Consider the following 24324-nt stretch of genomic DNA (forward strand, 5'->3'; position numbering starts at 1 on the left):
GTAGGTCACCCATGGGTTGTTGTTCTTCATATGAATATGTTTGTTTCCTTGCAGCATTAGGGTGGTCTTCAAGGTTCTGTTCAAGACACGAACGTCAGTGTTAAATTGAGAATGAATTGATTTGTTGCTAGTATGTTTTTGAGACTCTACCACATCTGTAAGAAATTGTGAGTTTTGCTGCATTGAGTACATTCCTACTGGAAGGCTGGACAGTTTTCTTTTCACATGAGTGACACTATCAGATTGTTTCATATTTTATATTGTTGTTTGCAAATGTGTTATTGTTCAGCTGAGAGGTGTTTTTACTCTGGTCAGATGGTTATTGTGCAACAGCGAACGTTCCCTGTTGAATGTTTTGCATTAAATTGAACTTTTACTGTATAATGCTTTGTGAATAATTTTCTAGGATCTGTGTCTACTGCTTTGTTGACTGCTCATTCAAGAGTTAGATTCTCTTTGGTTGAAGCAGTAGCTGATTTCTATGAGAGACCAATAATAATTCTGTCAGAAATTAGCTCTTGTTTTAGGTTTCATAGCTACTTTGTCCATCTACTGCATACAGCTTATTCATGAAACTCTCGACAAAAGCTCTCCTGGGAGTTGATATCTGCTATTGAAGTTTAATCTTAAAAATCACACAACATCAGGTTCTAGTCCAACAGGATTATTTGGAAGCACTAGCTTTCAGAGCACTGCTCCTTCAATAGGTAGCTGTAGAGCAGGATCATTGGACACAAAATTTATAGCAAAAGATCAGTGTCACGCAGCCGAAATGATATATTAAACAAACCTAATTTAGATTTGTTCAATATATTGTTCCAGTTGCATGACACTGTGATATTTTGCTATAAATTCTGTGTCTCATGATCCTGCTCCACAACCACCTGATGAAGGGGCAGTGCTCTGAAAGTTAGTGCTTCCAAATAAACCTGTTGGACTAGAACCTGATGCTGTGTGATTTTTAACTTTAGTCACCCCAATCCAACACTGGATCCTCAACATCAACTTAATCTTGACAGTGTCCAATTTGTTCTTGAAGTGAAATATTGACCAAAAGCTCTTTGGAAGTCATCAAAATAATTTGCTTCTTGCATGATTCAATGTTCCAATGAATTAGAGGTATGCTAATTTGATCTGGTGTCCTGAATGTGTTTGAAGCATTAGGAATTGTGATTTCCATGTCTAATGATTCATTGTTCAATTTAAATGGATCTGAAAATTTAAACTTACTGGTGGAACGTTTGGAATGGACAAGTTTGTTAACATTATTTTATTGTTAATGGGCACTTGAAGTTGCTATTTTCTTGATTTGGAAGATAATTATTAGGATTTTGTTCTGCTTGTACTATTATGTGTGATATTTCTAGTTAATTAACAATGTTGTTGAAGCATTTTGGCTGTAAAGGTTGTTATATTAGGACCTAAAGGTGTTAATGGTTCTGCTATTCTAAATGATGCTTTCAAAGTCTTTACCCATATGCTATCATCATAAAATTAAATGAAGGTATTTAATGCAGGCCAGGATTTTTCAAAAATAGATTCTATTAATAACATCTAATTATTTTTAACTGTATTGAAGATGATTGCCTTGACATCAGTGGCACAGATTTTGCTGCATCTGACATGTCTTCTCAGCTGGTTTAACAGCCCATGAGGAGAAAGTGAGGTCTGCAGATGCTGGAGATCAGGGCTGGAATGTGTTTCTGGAAAAGCGCAGCAGGTCAGGCAGCATCCAGGGAACAGGAGAATCGACGTTTCGGGCATAAGCCCTTCCTGAAGAAGGGCTTATGCCCGAAACGTCGATTCTCCTGTTCCCTGGATGCTGCCTGACCTGCTGCGCTTTAACAGCCCATGATCAAATTAACGTTTTTATTTCTTAATCCAATATTTTGCATTTAAAGAATGTAATCTTCTAGTTGCCAAATTAAACTTTGAACTTGTTGTGTTCAAATTGTGTTTGTTTTAAGAGATTCCCTCCCTACTGACTCTTAATTTTCAAGTATCTTTGGGAAGTCCTCCTAAGTCTTCTTCAGTGGAAGCAGACACAAAATAGTTGTTCCAAGTTTCTATCATTTTTGTTATTTTCTACGATCCTATATTGCCTCTCTCAAAATGTTAGCTTTTGCACAGTGAACTGCCATGGGGTGATCTTCTGAGAGTCTACTATAGCTACGCCTGAAAGTGAGATATGAAGATGGTGGATATTGAGACTGGCAGCTAGGAGAGCTGTGCTCTGTTTGTTATTGGAGGGGCTTTGGAAGTGGCAAACTGAGACAAGAAGCTTAGCTGGTTGAGAATAAGGCCAAGACAAAACAGAGGTGAGTAAAGCCAACATTCATTGAGTAACCAGTAGAGTACAATGGTGTGCAGTCATTCACAAGCAGCAATAAGCTTGATACATAATCTTTGGAAATAACAGCATGGATCACTGTGAGGAACTCCTTGGGGAGTCACTGCAGCACTTCTCCTCAATCACCTCCAGGTAGCTTCATGCTCAGCAGCAGCACCTGCCTTCGCTTTCCTTCCAGTTCCATACTCTCCTCTTGTCCCGGGGTGGGGGTGATGTTCCTTATCACCACTGAACCCAAGCTCTGACAATTTGCCCTTGCTGTCAGCTGGAATCTTTCTACTGGGCAGGTGCCCACTCCAGTGCTCTTGCCATTTTTGTCCCTGTGCATCTATTCCCACCAAGTTGACACCATTCAAGGGCCAAGTTCTGAGTGCCCATTCCTTTACAAAGTCTGAGTGGCTGAGCACCCCACCCCCCCCACTCAGTAAGTCTCTAGGTGCCATGATGCCATGACTCACTGGTCACTCTATACCTACCTCGTTCCAAGTACCTCTTTCTGACGGTATGAGGGACCTGTGTGATGCTTTCCAAATACTGTATAACAAGAAGTGCTGATGGTGGTGCTACCAAATTGAGAGGTAGGTACTGAATTCATCATGCCAGCCCTGATTTGTTGTGCAAGCTTATATTAGCAACAGTGGTGGGGCTGGACCGAAGAGTAGACAGGAAGGCTGCTATCACCACAGCACACACAAGACCCCAACAGCAGCAGAGGTGATCCTTTTCTGCAGCTCTCCTCCAGGCTAAAAGGTTGTTGTCCAACAGGTTGATTTGGAAGCACTAGCTTTGAGAGTGCCACTCCTTCATCAGGTGGTTGTGGAGCACCTAGCGACCTTATACTCCACAACCTGGGTAAATTGGTGTTGTGTAACTTTTAACTTTGTACATCCCAGTCCAACACCGGCACTTCCAAATCAGGAATAATCCAGCAAGAATGGATGATGGATCACCAAGGAGGTCAGCTACCATGAGGGCATCTGCAAATCCTGGCTCCCATTGCGGTAGACAGCCAATGACCTCCATCAGATGGCCAGACTCTTCCTCTCTTCAGAGTCTTGATGTGGAGGTGCCAGTGTTGGACTGGGGTGGACAAATTCAGAAGTCACACAACACCAGGTTATAGTCCAACAGGTTTATTTGAAATCACAAGCAGTTGGAATGCTGCCACTTCATCGGAATGCCTTCCTTCAGGGAAAGGTCACTGGACCCGAAACGTTAACTGTTTTGTCTTCACCGATGCTGCTAGACTTCTGAGGTTTCCCAAGCAGCTTCTGTTTTGGTTCCTGTTTGACTATAACCTGGTGTTTGTGACTTCTGACTTTCTTCAGAGTCTGAATGTGGTTATATGGGAATGTGTGGATGCACAATTCATAGAAATCTATCCTCAATATTGAACCAAATTGAAAAACAATGAAACTGAATGGCAAGATCCTGTTCCATATTGGAATCAACACGAGTGTTTGGACAGTGTGGACAGGGAAGACTTAATTGGGGAAATGTTTTGGTATCTCAGGGCCGATTAATATTATAATCTTTCATGGAGACATGATGGCGGGATTAGTGTTGTTCTGAATATACTACACTTATTCAGAGGTAAATAGGCCTAAACACTGCTTGTAGCAAGAGCTGATAAGGTGTGCAAAATCCAGTAATGGGTTTGAAAGGGGCTTTATTGATTAAGAAATGGTTGTTATAATTTGGTCTATCTTATGAGAGTAAAATATACTACACAACCACGGTCTTATGAATGAATGAAACCATGTTATAGTAGTGAGTTATGAATGAATGAAATAGGAATGCAGTGTTTCTTGTTAGTAAAGGAGTTATGAATGAATAAACATAAAGAGCTTGTGAATGTGTTAGTGAAGGAACCTGGAATACAATATCTCACAGCACTTCGGACTTCTGAATTTTCTCCTCATTTAGAAATTGGTCCATGCCTCTATTCTTATTATCAAAGTGCATGAGCTCACACTTCCCCACATTGTACTCCATCTGCCACTTCTTTGCCCACTCTCCTAACCTGTCCGAATCCTTCTACAATCAACAGAGAAAATTCTGGAAAATCTCCGCAGGTCTGGCAGCATCCGTAAGGAGAGAAAAGAGCTGACATTTCAAATCTAACTCACCCTTTGTCAAAAAAAACCCAAAAAAATCTCCATCTGAACTTTCTGCCCTTAGCTCCCTTAGGTCCAACCCCAACTTGTCATCAAACCTACTGACAAAGGGGGTGCTGTTGTCGTCTGGCGTACTGACCACTACCTTGCAGAGGCTGAGCGCCAACTCTCAGATTCCTCCTCCTACTTCCCCCTGGAGCATGACCACACCACTGAGCATCAAGCCATTATCTCCAACACCGTGACTGACCTCATTTCCTCCGGATGCCTCCCCCCCACCCCCCCACCCCCCCGCCCCCCCAACAGCTTCCAACTTCATAGTCTCCCAACCCCAGACAGCCCGAAGAAAAAGGAGCTTTGACAAAGGGTCAGTTAGACTCGAAACGTCAGCTCTTTTCTCTCCTTATAGATGCTGCTAGACCTGCTGAGATTTTCCAGCATTTTCTCTGTTGGTTTCAGATTCCAGCATCCGCAGTAATTTGCTTTTATTCGAATCCTTCTGCAGCCTCCCTACCTCCTCAAAGCTACCTGTCCCTCTATCTATCTTTGTATCATCTACAAATACAACCAGAATGCCCTCTTTTCCTTCATTCAGTTCGTTCATGTATAAAGTGAAAAGTCATGGTCCCAACACTGAGCTTTGCGGGAGATCCTGAGATCCTGACTTTTGTTCCCATTCTCTGTTTCCTGCCATACAGCCAAGCTTCTATCCATGCTAGTATCTTGCCTCTGACACCTTGGGCCCTTATCCCACTCCGCAGCCTCCTGTGTGGCACCTTGTCAAAGGCCTTCTTGAAGTCCAGCTGGATAACATCCATTGACTCTCCTTGGTCTAACCTGCTCATTACTTTCTCAAAGAATTCGACCAGATTTGTCAGGCATGACCCTCTCCTTGATGAATCCATGCTGACTTTGCCCTATTTTACCATGCACTTCCAAGTATTCAGAAATCTCATCCTTCACAATGGATTCCAGGATCTTACCCATGACTGAGGTTAGGCTAATCAGTCTGTAATTATCCATTTTTTGCCTTACTCCCTTTTTAAACAGGGTGTCACATTAGCAATTTTCCAGTCATCTGGGACCTTTCCTAATTGTAGTGATTCCTGAAAGATCACCACTAACACCTCCACGATCTCTTCAGCTGTCTCCCATAGAACTCTGGGGTGTAGTCCATCTGGTCCAGGCGATTTATCCACCTTCAGACCACTCAGTTTTTCTAGCACCTTCTCCTTGGCGATGGCCACCATACTTGGCTCTGCCCGTCATTCCCTTTAATTTTTGAGATATTACTCATATCTTCCACCGTGAAGACTGACGCCAAGTAATTATTCAGTTCCTCAGCCATTTCCTTGTTCCCCACTACTACCTCTCCATGTCATTTTTCAGCAGTCCAATGTCCACTTTTGCCTCTCTTTTGCTCTTTATGTATCTAAAAAAACACTCTTACAGTCTTCCTTTATATTACTGGATAGCTTAACCTCATAGTTAATCTTCTCCCTTCTTATTTCTTTTGGTCCTTGTAAGCTTCCCAATCCTCTGGTTTTCCACTGCCTTTCACCACGTTATATGTTTTCTCTTCTGCTTTTATGCTATCCCTGACTTCCTTAGTCAGCCATGGTTGCCTCATCCTCCCTGTACCATGCTCCTCTTTCCTCGGGATGAATCTCTGCTGTGTCTCCTGAATTATCCCTGAAACTCCTGCCTTTCCTGTTCGCCTGTCTCTCCTGCTAGGCTCCTCTCCCAGTCAATTCTACACAGCTCCTCCCTCATGCCTCTGTACTTGGCTGTCGTTACCTTTGATTCTATCTTCTCCCTCTCAAATGGCAGAATAAATTCAATCATATTATGATCACTGCCTCCTCAGGGTTCCTTCACTTTAAATTCCCTTATCAAGTCTGACTTATTGCACAACACTAAATCCAGTATCTGCAAGTCCAGCAGCACAGGGCCTTGTACTTAATCCTTCTTGTCTTCAAGACATATACTATTATTGAACTGATTTAGAATTTTAAAAATAACATATGTGGTGATACCCTGAGCATTAGTCAAAATAAACCCCACAGTCAGAAAGAGGCACTATTTAAAACAAACAGCTCCTCAATAGAGATGGAGGCTGATGTTGATCTGTGGTCAGTATTCAGTCAAACGTTCAGGAGTTGGAGTGTTAGAGCTGCTATTCACTTTGAAGACCATGGAGTATTCAAGAGGTCACTGGGGATTCATGTTTCAGGTGTGTCTTCAATCTGAGGTGTGTTGTTTACAAGTAAATCATCAGCAGAAACCAGGTGAAATCAGTTGCTAAAGTATGTGGCATACATAATGTACATGACATAAACTCGAGGAGCCTCCAACTGTGGGCATGTCCCAGCATTCAACATTCTGTGACCAGTGACTGTCACTCACTCGATCACTGATTGCTGTCCCGGAGGATGTTTAATCTGTTGGCTGTCAGAATGTTGCTTCATGCCAACCAGCTCCTGTGTCTTCATCAGTGGAATATTAAGGCTACAGTGGTGTTCCTGTCCTCAGAAATACAACACCTGAAACCTGTAAGTCTATGTCCCCACACCTTCTTTCTGTGTGAACACCATTCTAATGGGGATCATAAGTCTGACGGAGCAGAGCCTTTATGTCTCACACACAGTAGTTTCATGGTCTTCTCTGCTTCGCCATTGGATGGTGGGCAGTGAGATGATGATGGGATGTGTTTAAATCCCATATCCTAGCCAGTACTACGCATCCTGCTTATCTGGATGTTATCTATGATAAATGCTCCATGTGATTGAAGAAAGGATCAGGAAATTGACTTTCTGAAAGAAGACAGAGGGTGGTGGTTGATGGGAAATGTTCATCCTGGAGTTCAGTTGCCAGTGATGTACCGCAAGGATCTGTTTTGGGGCCACTGCTGTTTGTTATTTTTATAAATGACCTGGATGAGGCCTTAGAAGGATGGGTTAGTAAATTTGTGGATGACACTAAGGTCAGTGGAGTTGTGGATAGTGCTGAAGGATGTTGCAGGTTACAGAGGGACATAGTTAAGCTGCAGAGCTGGCTGAGAGGTGGTAAATAGAATTTAATGCAGAGAAGTGTGAGGTGATTCACTTTGGAAGGAGTAACAGGAACAAAGAGTACAGGGCTAATGGTAAGAATCTTGGTAGTGTAGAAGAGCAGAGAGATCTCGGTGTTCACATACATAGATCCCTGAAAGTTGCCAGCCATGCTGATAGGGTTGTTAAGAAGGCATATGCTGTGTTAGCTTTTATTGATAGAGGGATTGAGTTTCGGAGCCATGAGGTCAAGTTTCAGCTGTACAAAACTCTGGTGCGGCCGCACTTGGAGAATTGCATACAGTTCTGGTCACCGCATCATAGGAGGGATGTGGAAGCTTTGGAAAGGATTCAGACAAGATTTACTAGGATGTTGCCTGGTATGGAGGAAAGGTCTTATGAGGAAAGGTTGAGGGACTTGATGTTGTTTGCCTTAGAGAGAAGACGTTTGAGAGGTGACTTAATTGAGATATATAAGATAATCAGAGCGTTAGATATGGTGAACAGTGAGAGCCTTTTTCCTTGGATGGTGATGGCTAGCAGGAGGGGAAATAGCTTTAAATTGAGGGGTGATAGATTTAGGACAGTTGCCAGAGGTAGTTTCTTTACTCAGAGATTGGTAGAGGCATGGAATGCACTGCTTGCAACAGTAGTAGACTTGCCAACTTTAAGGGCATTTAAACGGTCATTGAATAAGCATATGGATGATAATGGAATCGTGTAGGTTAGATAGGCTTCAGATTAGTTTCACAGGTCTGTGCAACATTGAGGACTGAAGGGCCTGTACTGCGCTGTAATGTTCTATGTTATAAGGGATCCTTCATTCCACAGGCAACAAATCTCTCCAAATAAAGTTTAATACAGCGATAAACCTTTGACAACGGACATTAGCAGTCTGCGTTCTACAGCTGAACTCCCGACTTTCAATTAGATGGCTAGGAGAGTCCAGTTGGTGAAGTTGCTCTTGCTAGTTTTCCATGACTGCGTGATCCAGGTTGTCTTATCTCAGAAGATGGCACGGTGGCTCAGCAGTTAGCACTGCTGCTTCACAATGTCAGGGATCCAAATTTGATTCCAACCTGCAGTGTCTGTGTGGAGTTTGCACATTCTCCCCGTGTCTGCGTGGGTTTCCTCCAAGTGTTCTGGTTTCCTCCCACAATCCAAAGATGTGCTGGTTATGAGAATTGGCCAAGCTAATTTGCCCATGGTGTTCAGAAATGTGCAGACGAGCTGCGTTAGCGATGAGAAATGCAGGGATAGAGTAGGGATATGCGGCTTGGTGGCTGTTTACAGGGTTGGTATGGGTCAAATAGCCTGCTTCCACAATGTCAGGATTCTCTGATGCCAAGAGCATCTTCCTCTCCTCATGGTCTCTCAGACTCAGGGACGCTGCCCTGTTGACCTGCCTGGGTTCCTCTCGTCCTGCAGCCGTATGCCCTCTCCATTTCACTTATGCTGCAGGCAAAAGCTTCAGGCTACCCTCTTCAACTTCTTTTCTCCTCAATGCTGTAATTTACCAGTCCTGCACTTTCATTCCAGCTCATTGTTGCTTCCCTCACTTACTCTCTCCTCAAGGCTTCCGGTCCAATGTCTGCTTTGGGCCATTGTCAGAGTTTCAGTTCCCCCATGCACAATCAACCAAGAATCTCAACTCTTCTCCTGAATGAGGATTCACAAGACCAACCAATTTCCCCCACCCGATGTCCCTCCAGTGTCAACAACCTCTGCTGTTAGGGATCCAGCTCTGAAAGGACACACTTATTTAACAAGTGCCAAGGCCCAACTAGACTTTCCTATTCTCCTACCATTGCCAATCTCTCTCACATTTCCTGGAGTTCTCCCTGAACATTGTATATAGGGATTGAAGGTAAGCAAGTTACTTTTGATGAAGTGAACTCTGTTTGGTAGAGGCCACTTTCATGCAATACAAGTTTTGGTTATCCCAATTTGGCATTCTGCCTCCCCAATGTAGAGGGGACCACATCGAGAGCAATAGACACAGTCGATGAGGTGTTTGGATGTGCAGGAAAAGCTCTGCAGGATGTGGAAGGATCCTCTGGGGCTTTGGATGGAGGTGAGGAGGGAGGTGTGGGCGCAGGTTTTACACCTCCTGAGTGGCAAGGGAAGATGCCAGGAGGGGAGGATGGGTTGGTAGAGGATGTGGACCTAACAAGGGAGTCGTGGAATGGTCTCTGCGGAATGCTGATTGGGGTGGGCATGGTGGTGGGATCTGATTGTAGGTGACGCCAACTTGCGGAACATTTCAGAGAACATCTCTGAGGCACAAGCACAAAACAACTTCACTAACCTATGGCCGACCACTTCAACTCCCCCTCCCACTCCGCCAAGGACATGAAAGTCCTGGGCCACCTTCTCCACAAAATCCTAACCACCTGATGACTGGAGGAAGAATGCTTCATCTTCCGCCTTGTCACCCTCCACCCACAAGGAATCAATGTCGATTTCACCAGTTTCTTCATCTCCCCTCAACCCACCTTATCCCAGACCCAACCCTCTAACCCGGCACTGCCCTCTTGAACTGTCCTACCTGTCCATCTCCTTTCCCACCTATTTGCTCCACCCTCTGCTCTGACCTATTACCATGATCCTACCTTCATCCACCTATCGCATTCCTAACTACCTTCCCTCCCCCAGCCTCACCCCCTCCCAATTATATCTCAGCCCCCTTGCTCCCCCTGCTCACATCCCCCCACCCCTCCCCTCCCCACCATCCCCATTATTCCCGAAGGGCATATGCCAAAACGTCGATTCTCCTGCTCCTCGGATGCTGCCTGACCTGCTGTGCTTTTCCAACACCACACTCTTCGACCCTAATCTCCAGCATCTGCAGTCCTCACTTTCTCCCAAGCTCTATGCTGTCGAGTATGAATTTGTTTTGAATCACTAATTTATTCTAATAGTTAAAGGAGGATGTTTTAAGATAACGCTGACTTGCTAGATGATTACACATGGTTGCTTCTGAACCAGGTCGTTATGGTAGGTGCACCTTGCCCTTAAGAGAGTACACCTTATACAGTAATTTTTATTCCAATGGTTGGTGATCTTCCTCAATATTCATCATGTTCCATTTGTGGATACAAGCTCTAAATTAATTGTAAGTGGAGATGCTCACAAGGAATACTCCCTCATCTGTGTGAATCTCTGTTAACTTTGTCCATTTTGATTCATTGTATATCCAAGTCCAGATTGTGACACATCACTCTGCAGAGTGATATCAATTAGATTAGATTAGACTAGATTCCCTAGAGTGCTGAAAAACGCCCTTTGGCTTAACAAGTCCACACCAACCCTCCGAAGAGAAACCCACCCAGATCCATTTCCCTCTGACTAATGTACCTAACACTATGGGCAATTTTGCATGGCCAATCCACCTAACCTGCATATCTTTGGACTGTGGGAGGAAACTGGAGCACCCGTAGGAAACCCACAGAAACATGGAGAGAATGTGCAAACTCCACACAGCCGCCGAGGCTGGAATCGAGCCTGGGTCTCTGGTGCTGTGAGGCAGCAGTGCTAACCACTGAGCCACCGTGCCGCCCCAAATGAAGAATTGGAATGATGGTGACTGCTGCTTTAACTCATTATAATGTTAATTCTATCAATTCTCTATAACCATCCTACAGCCTTCTATATTACATCTCACCGATATTGAAGACATTTACTCAGACAATGAGAAAGTTTGATGGGCAATGGGTACCATAGCTTAAGAAGGATATATTAGCCTTTGAAAGAATTCAACATAGGTTTAGAATAATGTTACCTGGGCTTCAAGGCTTCAGTTTTGAGGAGACAAATAAGACCTTTTTTCTCTAGAATTTAGAAAGTTAAGGGGTGCTCTCATTGAAGTCTTCAAGACAATACCAGGATTCTATGAAAAGACTGGACAGATAAAGGTAGACTAGTTGGGACTCTACAGTTAGGGACATGGTCTGAGAAGTTGGGCCAGTCTATTCAGGAGAGATGTTGTGTTTCGACACACAAAAATTGGTAGAATCACCTACAGTGTGGAAAGACGCCATTTGGCCTATCAAGTCTGCACTGATCCTCTGAAGTGCATCCTGCCCAGACCCAGACCCCTATCCTCGTAACCCCAGATTTCCCATGGCTAAACCACCTAGCCTGCCTATCAGTGCGCAATTTAACATTACCAATCCGCCTAACCTTCAAATCTTTGGACTGTGGGATGAAACTAGAACACCCAACGGAAACCCACGCAGACACTGAGAGAACGTGCAAACTCCATGCAGTAACCCCAGGCTGGAATTAAACCCGGATCCCTGGTGCTGTGGGGCACCAGTGTTAAACACTGAGGCACCGTGCCACTCGTAGATGCTTGGAATTCTCTTCCACAAACAACAATGGACGCTGAACCAGTTGTTAACTTTCAGTCTGAGATGGATCCATTTTTGTTAAGCAAAGGTATTAAGAGATATGAGCCAAAAACAAGTATGTGGAATTACGCCACAAATTAGTCATGATCTCATTGAATAATGCAGCTGAATGGCCTACTCCTGTTTCTATATTCAAGCATTTGATGGATTCCAGAAATCAGTGATGACTGCACAATTTAAAGGTTGGGAGTCACAGATTAACAAAAGGGGGTTAAATTCATAAAATTTAGGATAATTTATTCAGTAGACTATTCAGAAACGACAGTTGAAATATAATGTCTAAGGGAAGTAAATAGAAAAAGCATACAATCCACGACCGATATACACGGTTTACCAGTTACGGAGAGTGAATGGAGGGACTGGAGCTGATTTCTGCTGTCCAGGAAATCATCAGGTTCAAGAGGAATTTCTCGCATTAGAATTAATACCACAAATGAAGTAAATCACTAATTTAATAAAATAACTGTTGTAGAATTTGCTAGGAGCAAAGTCATAAACAATTATACAACATTGCACTGGCTGACAACCCACAAATAGGCATACAGAAAGAACTGAAAAAGACATGTTAAAAATTGCTGTTTTCCAAGAATTTTTACTTAAATCCATTTTGTCGATGACTGCTCATAACAGTTCAACAACCTTGGTCATAATGGCCAAGTCGAGTTCTCCCAAAAGATAGCTCCTCTTCAACAGAAAAAAGCAATGAATTTATGTTGGGATTCTAAGTAAAAAGCGTCCTATCTGGATGCATCACAGCATTGTTTGGCAATTGTTTTTCCCAGTCCATCACACAAACCAGCCTTCCATCCATTGACTCTGTCTATACTTCTCATTGCCTAAAGCAACCAACATCATCAAAAACTCGGCCCAACTGGGTTATATTCTCTTCCATCAGGCAGAAGATATAAAAGTTTGAATGCATGTACAAATAGAATGAAGAACATCTTTTTTTAGATTAGATTCCCTACAGTGTGGAAACAGGCCCTTCGGCCCAACAAATCCACACCGACCCTCCAAAGAGCAACCCACCAGACCCATTCCCCTACGTTTTTTTTTTACCCCTGACTAATGCACCTAACACTATGGGCAATTTAGCATGGTCAATTCACCTAACCTGCACATCTTTGCACTGTGGGAGGAAACCAGAGCACCGGGAGGAAACCCACGCAGACACGGGGAGAACGTGCAAACTCCACACTGACAGTTGCTCACGGCAGGAATTGAACCCGGGTCCCTGGCGCTGTGAGGTAGCAGTGCTAGCATCTGCACTGCACTCTTCTTCCTCATTATTATCAGACTTTTGATCAAACCTCTCAAATATTGAAGTTGATCTTTATTTGCACCTTCTCCATATCTGTAACACTGTGTTCTGCACTCCATTCTGCTACCCTAATGCACTTTGAATGGTACAATCTGCCTGTATTGCACTCAAACCAACTCTTTTCACTGTACCTCGGTACATGTGACAACAATAAAGCAATCAAATCAAAGTGTTGTTTCCATATGATGATAACTTGTTTACCCTAATTCTTTTTAGATGGATTTGTTACACTTCCAAACAGAACTGTAACTTTACATATCTTTCTAAGTGTTTGTATAAAGCCTCTCTATTATCTCGAGACGTGTCAACTATCTCATTTAGTCTTTCCTCTGACATACTGTAACCATTACTATAATGGATTCCAGGATTGATTCTTAGAACAAAATATTAGTTAGTAATCATCTTAAAGGCTGCAAAATTACATTTAATGCCTTAAAGATCCAGATAACATTCTCTAGAATTCTAAAATGAAACATTTTCTGTACTGAGATAGCTTAGGTCATCTGGGATGTTTTTGCTCTAATAAATCAAAGCAGTTATGTTTTATTCTGAGGTATCTTTGGTGTCTACAAATTCCTGGGAGTTATTTTAGAACCAAGCTCATAGTTGGTAACAAAATCAGAAATTGCAGGAGAAACTTAGCAGTTCTGGCAGCTTTTGTAAAGAGAGGGAATGTTTAAGGTCCAGTGCCCCTCTTCAGAACTGAACTCCAAACATTATTCCTGTTTCTCACTCCATAGCTGCTGCCAGACTTGGTTAGCTTCTACCGCAATTTCAGTTTTTGTTAGAGAGTTCCAGCATCCACAGTTAATTGTTTTATTTTCAGTAGTTGGTAAAGCTGATTAAGTTGTGGTAATGATTTAGAATCGTACCTTGTTGAGGGTTTAATCAACAATAGGTTGGATTCAGTAAATTTGCTTTTGCATGAGGTAGGATCTTAGCAGTGCAGTTGGGGAATATCATTTCTTGTCAGCTCTATTTGCTGCCTTTCTCTCTTTTGTTGAGTTAACCGTTTTTTTTATTCATTGATGGGATGAGGACGTTGCTGGCCAGGCCAGCATTTATTGCTCATCCCTAATTGTCCAGAGAGCAGTTAAGAGTCAACCACATGACTGTGAGTCTGGAGTCACATGTAGGCCAGACCAGGTAAGGACGGCAATTTTCTTCCTTGAAGGACATTAGTGAACCAGGTGGACTTTTCCAACAATCGACTCATGGTCATCGTTAGACTCTTAATTCCAGATTTTTGTTGAATTCAAATTCCACCATTTGCCTTGGTGGGATTCAAACCCAGGTCCCCAGAACATGACTTGGGTCTCTGGATTAACAATCCAGCGATATTGCCATTAGGCCATCACCTCCCCCATACCATGTTGCAAGGAAACACTGTCTCCCAGTATTCTTTGTCTGAAGAAGACTTCTCAGAATGGATCATTTTGAAAAACTGTTTCCCGTCCAAACTTTTTTGTCTCCTCTTAACAGCTAGAGATCATGGTCCTCAGCAATGATAACAGGGCCATCCACATGATTTTCAACAAACTGTTTCTTCCTAAGCTGTTGGTACCATTCAATACAGTCCATAAGATCTTGTAATGTTATTGCACATAGAATTTTTATTCAGCATCTTCAAATTACTTTAACTTTGGCTTCATCAACACAAAGTTCTCTCCTGTAGTATCTAATTAGCTATATTCCTTAACTAAAGAGTTTCACATTGTCCTGTTTGATGCACCATTTTCATCCCATCGCTGTTGAAAAACATCCAGGTCTCTGTTCAGTGTTCAACCATTTATCTGAAACTATTTGTTACAACGTCATCTGCATTGCCATTTCTCTCACACTTATCACTGATTCAGGTGCCTGGCTTTTGAAGACTTCAGACAGTGTCCCGTACTGAAATGGCAAATGTATTAACTAAAAAAGTACAGAATGTGGTTAGAAAGTGATGGATGATCAGGACTTAAGGATGTGAAGAGTCAGGAAGAATTAGCCTATAGCGAACCTTCAGTTGTCAGTAGTGCATTTCGATAGAATTAGAATTACAATAGATTTATTGTCACATTCTCAAATGAATACAGTGAAAAGTTTACAAGTTGCCACTTACGGCTCCATTTTAGGTACAAAGAGGTACGGATGCTCAAGTACAAATGCTTAGGGAAAAAAATAGAAAAGTAAAGAAATTAAAGGTGCAGCAACACAGATCATAGGAATAAATCAGAAAAATTAAAAAATAAAAAATTCAGCACAACAGTCTTTCCAATCCAGTCCATACTGGCGTCTAGCCCCTAGTCATTGATGGGCCTTGATTCCAGATTGCACAGGGTTTTATCTTGAGATTCTCGAAGTTAAGTCTTCAGAATCTAAGCTGTTGTGTAGTGTGACCTTTTTCTTAGATTTTATGAGGCCATCGTTCTGCTCCACGAGTCTACCGTTAGCACAGAGAAATGAAGAAAGAGTCAGAACAAGATAAGTGCAGACATCCTGGAGTGGTGCACAGCTAGAACTGGTTATGAAGCTAGGGAGATGTGAGGCCACAGAGGGGTCGGAAAACAAGATTGCGAATTTTAATATTAACCTACTGCTTAAATGGAAGCCAATGCAGCTCAGTGAATGGAGCTTGCTGTGAGTAAAATGAAGTCATGTTTGTAGAGGGTGGCGCAAGATTAGCCACTGGGAGAGTTTAGGAATGATCAAGATTTGGACTGAACAAAGGCATGACTGAGGAAGCAGATGAGCTGAGGCAGAGGTGGAGTCAGAGGTGACACTGGGTGGTCTGAGTGATGGGCATGGATGCATGGTTAAAGCTCACCTTCGTATCAAACATGACACCAAGGTTATCACCTTTCTGGGTCACCTCTTCCACTGCCAAATCTAAGCACCCAACAGCTAGAGGAAGAACGCCTCATTTTCTATCTCAGCACCCTCCAACCACATGGGATCAATGTTGATTTCACCAGTTTCCTCATCTCCCCTCCCTCCAACTTGGCACAACCCTCTTTAACTGTCCTACCCATTCATCTTCCTTCCCACCTATCACCTTCCCCTCCGACCTATCACCACCACCCCCTACATTCACTTACCTATTGCCTTCCAAGCTACCTTCCCCCCAGTCCCACCCCCCTCCTATTTATCTTTCAGCTCCCTTGCTTCACCCCATCTTCCTGATGAACAGCTTATGCCTGAAACGTCGACTCTCCTGTTCCTCGGATGCTGCCTGACCGGTTGTGCTTTTCCAGCGACACATTTGTTGACTCACTATTTGAATGTTGGTGTTGGTGAGCTGAATCTCAGGTGCTGGAGTGAACTGGATCTTAGGGTACAGGAGGATTAGATACCAAATGTCAGACAAGTTGGAAATGAGGATCAGTGGCTATTGATTTAGGACTCAGGACAATGCCAGCCTCTTTCAGGGAATAGAATGTTTGTCAGAAACAGCATCTCACCTCTCTTCAGTAGCCATCTTTGTAAGCTTACTTTGCTTCATTCTAGTCCAGTGCTTGTACTCAAAATGATCCAGTTTCTTACAGTAGGGCATGCTTTTCCCCATAGTGGCCATCCTCCTACCTTATGTGGTTGGCCCTTACAGTATCTACATCCTTTATTGTTCTGCTGGCCCTTCTGTAAATATTTCCTCTCTTACTCCATGGTTGCATTCTCTCTCAACATATCCATTCTGTCATTATTACTCTCTGGCTAATGATTGACAACTTCAAAGCTCATGTATTGGAAGCATTCTTGAAAATAAATGGTGATAATCTTGCAAATGTCCAAATTCACAGGATTCAGGTCAATGTCTTCGTGCAAAAACATACTCATCGATATTCTCCCTATCTTCCTAAGGTCTGAAATTAAATCCATACTGTCCATAACTAAGATTTGGAGATGCCAGTGTTGGACTGGGGTGGACAAAGTTAAAAATCACACAACACCAGGTTATAGTCCAACAGGTTTAATTGGAAGCACACTAGCTCCGAAGGCTAGTGTGCTTCCAATTAAACCTGTTGGACTATAACCTGGTGTTATGTGATTTTTAACTTTGTCCATAACTAAAATCAGCAGAGGATTCCAAATGGGATTTCAAAATCTCCAATATTTTTCCCATCTTGATTTTCTGCTCCTTCTTGAGATCTAGGACACAGTTATAACCTATGATTTACCATTGTGTCATGCCTCACTGAGAATGTGTTCTGGAATCAAGCCTTGCTATTCCCAGTGTCATCACAAATGTTAAACTATTTATCAAAGCTCCAAATTTACCTGTCAGATAGGCCCTCCAGTTCATCTCTCGTGTGTGTGTGTGCACGCATGCATGTTTATCCTTCAGGGGAGTTTTATAAAGAGGTTTTAGAATTTTGACAAGTAGAGTTATAAATAAACAGTTTCAGGGTTGTTTACCTGCAGCTAGAATAATCCCTGGTGTTGTATGTCATTGGCACCGTGTCAGCTTGTGGTGTTTGTGAAACACTGAGCTTGAGACTCAGGACCCTGAATATCTGTACTGGAATTTTACATTCTCGTAAGAAATTCAATTTCATGTTGTGGAAAAGTTAAGACTTCTCAGGGAGATATAAACCATGACTGCAGATAATCAAACAACATTAAATTCCAAAACCCCTGTCCCCCAAATCTTGTACTATGATATTCTGAGGACAGCATTGAGGTGTATTTTGAACAACTCTCTTGTTACTCCTGCATCAGGCAGATTGTTCCAAATCCCTCACACACTGAGCTGGATTGTGACTGTGAAAAATGAGTTATAGTGAGTCCACAGCCTAGTTTACATCCACCAGATATTAATTTTGATTGTGCTCAATGAGTCAAGATGCAAACCAGTGATGGTGAATTAGCAGTTTCATCAGACTTTAACAACCCAGCTCAGATTATTTCAAATATTATCCCTGCTCCTGGATTCCCTCACCAGGTGAAAACAGTCCCTCTATATTTACCCCTCTTTATAAACACCACAATTAGATTACCATCAGTCTTTGAAACTCAAAGGAATGTAAACCACACTGATGTAACCTGCCCTCTTAATTGGACTCTTTAATCACTGGTATCATCTTGACGAATCTGTGCCCCACAGCTGTACTCCAGAAGGGGTCTAACCAAGACTCTGTGTACCTTCCTCATTGCCAAATTCCAATCCCTGAAGATAAAGACCCCAAATCCAGCAGCCATTTTGATTCTGCTTTGTATGGCTGCACTTGGTTCTAGAAATACAGTGGATGAAAACCTCACAGCCCTTTGCTTTGTCACACCTCCATGCCTCTTGTCCTGTTTTGTTTCTTTTTGTATATGAAGTGCTCAGCAGTGGGGGATAGATTAGCCAAGATCATATCCCTCTTTGATCCCGATACCACCATTCACATTAAGCCTCTATTAGCTGACTGCTACCAATTGATTAATGTCTCAAACTCAATGCTCACAGGTTTATGGAAACCTAAATTTAAGTTAAATATAAGAATAATTCTATGTTCTATTTCTTGTCTTACCTAATGTATATCCTGTGGAGAGTCTATTGCTGCTAACACATCAACACCTTGATCAAGTGACAATCCTGTTGTTTCTGAGGAAAACAGTTATCCTGTTTGATTGGCTGATATCATACCTTCTCAGAAATGCAACTCCTGTTTTCTGTCCAATAGGACTCATGAATAGAAGTTGTCGGCAGGGGGACGAGCACACAAACATTCATCAATAAACAATGGTTAGCAAGTCAAACTTATTCATTTTTTCACTCATTCATGGGGCTAGGGCATCACTGGCTAAGCCAGCATTTATTGCCCATCCCTAATTACCCAAGGGGCCGTTAAGAGTCAATCACATTGCTGAGTCTGGAGTGGCATGTAGGCCAGAACAGGTGAGGATGCCAGATTTCCTTCCCTGAAGTGAACTACATGAGTTTTTCTAATAATTGACAATGGATTCGTAGTCATCATTAGACACTTAATCTCAGATTCCTATTTATTGAATTCAAACTCCACCATCTTTTGTGGTAGAATTTGAACCCAGGCCCCCAGAACATTCCTGGGTCTCTGGATTAACAATCCAGTGATAATAAAACTAGGCCATCGCCTCCCAAGATGCCGGGAATACTCAATGTTTTATTCACAAGGTTTGTTTATAGAATGAGGAAGGTTTGAATTGTTTCTAAGGAGACTAATACTCCTTAAATTACTCACACAGCATTGAAATTTACACTTCAACCTTACCTCAGCTGCTGTGCTAGCTATGGTTCAGTTATTACATGTTCCCACACATGAGAATGCACCTGGTAATTATGACTGACAGCTAGCTGCCAGAATCTGGTTGTGCTTTTAACGCAAGCAGGTTGACTCAAATTGCTTAGGGCAAAGCTCTGAGAAAGAAACTATGGAATTCCTGTCGCTTATTTTGTCGAGTTGGAACAAGCCTAAGTGTGTATGCATGTTCTTTCTGTCCACAAAGTACAGGGCCCTGTGGATTAGTACATGTAACGCTCAGTACAGGCAAGTGTGTTGATGTAAGATCAACTGACAATCCCTGATTGGCTCTCAATATAATTCTTTACACACTTAGGATCATATAGCAAGTGTGTGGGGTGGAGGCACAGCACCGATGGCCATGCTAGTCTTAAAAAGGCCTGATCTCAAACGCTAAGCAGACTCAGGCCTGGTTAGTACTTGGCTGGGAGACTGCCTGGGAATACCAGCTGCAGTAGGCTGTAGGCTGTTTCTGCTAGCAGTGGCTGCTCATGTCACCACGCTGTACTTGTGTTGAGCTATGCAATGGAGCAGCAGGTTATTTTTCACTGTTTGACCACACAGCATTGCCCTTTGATGTGAAGGGCACTGCTTATCACTGGCCACTTCGATGTTTCTTTTCTTCCTGGTGGTGGAAACTAAATAAAGATTTGTGCACCTTGTGTCTTTCACTGTGTCTCACACCTGCACACACACATGGGTGCGGGGGAAAATACGCACTACCGCAGAAAAGAAAAAATAAACAAGAGGGCTTCTGTTCACTCTGAGAGCTGGCTCTGAGGGAGCTGGGGAAAAAAAGCAAGTGTTGTCCTATTGCAGAGTCACATCTAATGATGTTGCGAGTTTTGCTGGTTGGCTATGTTTAATATCTTGCTTATGGTGAACAGCTGGTCGGAAATACTGTTTCATAATGATTAGTTCACGTGTGGACAAGAGTCCAAATGGCTGGGGTGAGGAATTTGATGAGTTTCTTCAAGTTAGGGACAAGGCAATTGGTGAGACTGCTCTTCATGGAGTTGTTAATAAACAAAGGATACGTTTGCTTTAATGTGAATTCAAGGACCCTCAGAAGCTGGTGAGTTTTGAAGCAAGTGGAGTTCCTTGCCTGGAATCAGTTGCTTTCTTTGTCAGTGGCATCACACTCAAAAGTTCAGAACATGTGACTAAAGTTCTTTAAAATTTTAAAGAGTTTCATTCGCATGTTCATCATCAAAAGACAATGGGTGATTTAGATTCTGCCCTGTCAGATCCATTAAACATTTCATAGACCATAAGAAATAGGAAGAGGAGTAGGCCACTCAGCCCTCCAATGTCTCCATCATTAAATAGGATCACAGCTAATCCAGCATTCCTCACGTCCGCTTCCCCATAACCTTTGATTTCTCGAATTAAGAATCAATCTCAGCCTTAAATATACACAAGGATTCAGCCCCCACCAATCTCTGTGGCAAGGAATTGCAAAAACTCAAAATACTCTGAGGAGAGAAATTAGTCTGCATCCCTTTTAACCTGAGGCTAAGCCTTCTGATCCTCAACACTCCCATGTGGGGAAACATCCTCTCAGCATTTACCTGTTAAGTCCCTGAAGTATCCTGTATGTTTCAATAAAATCACCTTTCGTTCATATAAACCCCAGTAAGTAGAGTCCCGACTCATTTAGCCTTTGCTCATACAACAGTCCCTCCATACCAGGAACCATCCTAGTGAACACTTTCTTAACTGCCTCCAATGAAATGATACCTTTCCTTAAGTGAGGGGACCAAGATTGCTCTCTGTATTCCAAAGAAGTGCTCACCAGCCCCTTGTACAATTGCAGTAAGACTTCCCTACTATTATACTCCAACCGCATTGAAATAAGAGCCAACACTCCATTAGTCCTGCGGATTCCCTACTATCTGTGTGCTGGCTTACTGTGTTTCTTTGTCTCATGGCTTTTTGCAGTTTTTGTCCATTTAAGTAATATTCTATGCTTTCATTCTTCCTTCCAAGATGAACAAATTTACATTTTCCCACATTCTCCTTTTGCCATTTTACTTAAACGTTCAATATCTCTCTCTATGTCCTTCCCAACGTGCCTTTCCACCTATTTTGTGTCACCTGAAAATTGGGCTATGGTATAGTCACCTCCTTCCTCCAAGTCATTAATATGTAAACAGTCACGATCCCAGCACTGATTCCTGTAACACCTCACTGGTCATGGATCACCAACCTGAAAAAGAACCCCTGATCCCCACTCACTATTTCTTGCCCATGAGCCAATTCTATAGCCATGCCAATATACTACCTCCAACACCATGGGCTCTTACCTTATGACTTAACTTTTTGTGAGGTATCTTGTCAAACCTTCGCGAACACCAAATCTACTGATTCCCATCTATCCAATGTATTTCAGACTTCCTCGAAAAACTCCAATAAATTAATCATTTTAGGAGATAGATCAAAAAGAGAGAATGCTGGAGAAATTCAATTGGTCTGGCAACACTAGCGGAGAGAAAACAGAGTTAAGGTTTGAAGTCCAGTATGACTCTCCTTGAGAACCCAGAGGGGCTGGAGAATGGAGGTTTTCTTTATACTGTTACGAGGGGAGGGGGTTGCAATGTGAGGGGAACAGATTGTGAGAATGCCAGAAGCAAACTATATAGAGCAAATGTTGGCAATGGAGAAACAGAGGTATATAATAGATAAATGTGAAAGGGAGAAAAAGTGATGATTTATTGAAAGCAAATCCAGTGAGACATGAACAAGAGGTGGGGCGGGAATGGGATTATAATCAAATGGAGGACTGAATTCACACTCTGAAGTTGTCAAACTCAGCGGTGAATCGTAAAGGCTGTAAATGCCTAAGCAAAATTATATGTGGTTTTCCCTCCAACTTGCATTAAGCTTCGTTTGAACACTGCTGCAAGCCTAGGATTTAAACATAATACCCGAGTATGGTGGTTTGTTGAAATGGTACGCAGCTGAAGGATTGGACAGAGCAGAAATGTTCGGTAAAGCAGCTTTCGTTTGGCCTTACTGGTATAAAGGAGATTGAATTGTGAGGAGCAAATGCAGTAGATCACATTGAAAGAAATATAATTAAAGTGTTGATTCACCTGAAAGATGTGTTTGGGCGTTTGGACAGTGAGGAGGGAGAAAGTAAAAGGACAAGTGTTAGACTTTCTATGATTATATGGGAAGGGGCCACGGACAGGTGAGGAGTTGTTAGGAGTGACCGACGAGTGGACAAAGAGTGCAACAAAGGTCCTGAGAAATGCTGATGGTGAAAGGGAAGGTATATTTGGTAGTGGCATCCTGCTGGCAGAGAGGAAATGATGGAGAATGATCCTTCCAATGCAAGGAATGATGGCATCGAAAGTAAGGACAAACAGAGCACTTGTTCTGGCAAGGCGGAAGGCAGAATTGTAGAAAATGGGTCAGACATGGGTGAGAGCCCTGCCAGCTCCTGGGGTGGGGATCTGCAGTTGGGGAGAAAGAGCCACCCCGATGTCATCAGATGGCATCAGAACTGACGAGATGGCGTCAAAGAATAGAATGTCATAGAGTCTGAGTGTTACACAATGCAGATACAGACTCTTCAGTCCAACTCGTTCAGGCTGACCAAGCATCCCATAACCTGACTTAGTTCCATTAGCCAGCATTTGAACCATATTCCTCTAAACTCTTCCTATTCATACACCAATCCAGGTGCCTTTTAATTTTTGTGATTGTATCAGCCTCCACCACTTAGTTATAGAATCCTACAGCACAGAGATAGACCCTTCAGTCTAACCTGGTTCATGGTGACCAAAATGTCCATCCATACGAACACCATTTCCCAGCATTTGGCCCAGATCCTTCTAATCTTTTCCTTTCCATTTATTTGTCCAAATGCCTTTTAAATGTTTATAATGTACCCGCCTCAATCACGTCTGCTGGCAGCTCATTCCATATACATGCCACACTGTGTAAAAAAGTTGCCCCTCAGAGTCCCTTTTATTCTTTCTCCTCTAACTTTTAACTGACACCCTCTAGTCCTTGATTCCCCAACCCTGGGAAAAAGACTGAGTGCATTCACCCTATCCATGTCTCTCATGATCTTATACACCTCTATAAGATCCTCCCTCAGTCTCCTACACTCTAAATAAAAAAGTCCTAGCTTGTCCAACCTCTCCCTATCGCTCAGACTGTTGAGTCCTGGCAACATCCTTGTAAATTTCTTCTGCACTCTTTCCAGTTTAATAACATTCTTCCTATAGCAAAGTGACCAAAACTGAACACAATACTTCAAGTGCGGTCTCACCCACACCCCATACAACGGCAACATAACTTCTCAACTTCTATACTCAATGCCCTGACTTCTTCACTGCCCTGTCCCCTGTGACTCCATTTTTTGGCTGCTTGTTTCATAGACGCACCACCCTTTGCATGAAAAAGTTACCCCTTAAGTCCTTTGTAAATTTTTCCCTCTCATTGTAAATCTGTGTCCTTTTGGTTTGGACTCCCACATCTTGGGTAAAAGATCTTGGCTGTTCACCCTATCCATGGTCCTTATGACTTTATAAACCTCTATAAGCCTCCGACACCCAGAATTCCCTCAGCCTCCGACACTCCAGGAACTGGAATCCACTCCAGGAACTGGAATCCTTGTAGGAAGTAGGGAGTGAGCAGGTGTAACTGTGGGGGTCAGAGAGTTAGTAGTGGATATAGGTGAACAGCCTATCCTCAGAAATGGAAATGGTGAAGTCAAGGAAGGGAAAGAAAAGTCAAGTGGACCAGCTGAATGTGAGAGAAGAATGGAAATAAAAAGTAAAACTGGATTATTTTTTCTAAATTCCTGATGAAAGCAGGAC

This window comes from Chiloscyllium plagiosum, unplaced genomic scaffold (genome assembly GCF_037043375.1).
Source record: "Chiloscyllium plagiosum isolate Xiang-an unplaced genomic scaffold, Cpla_swu_hap1 HiC_scaffold_11, whole genome shotgun sequence".
In the NCBI taxonomy this organism is placed as follows: domain Eukaryota; kingdom Metazoa; phylum Chordata; class Chondrichthyes; order Orectolobiformes; family Hemiscylliidae; genus Chiloscyllium; species Chiloscyllium plagiosum.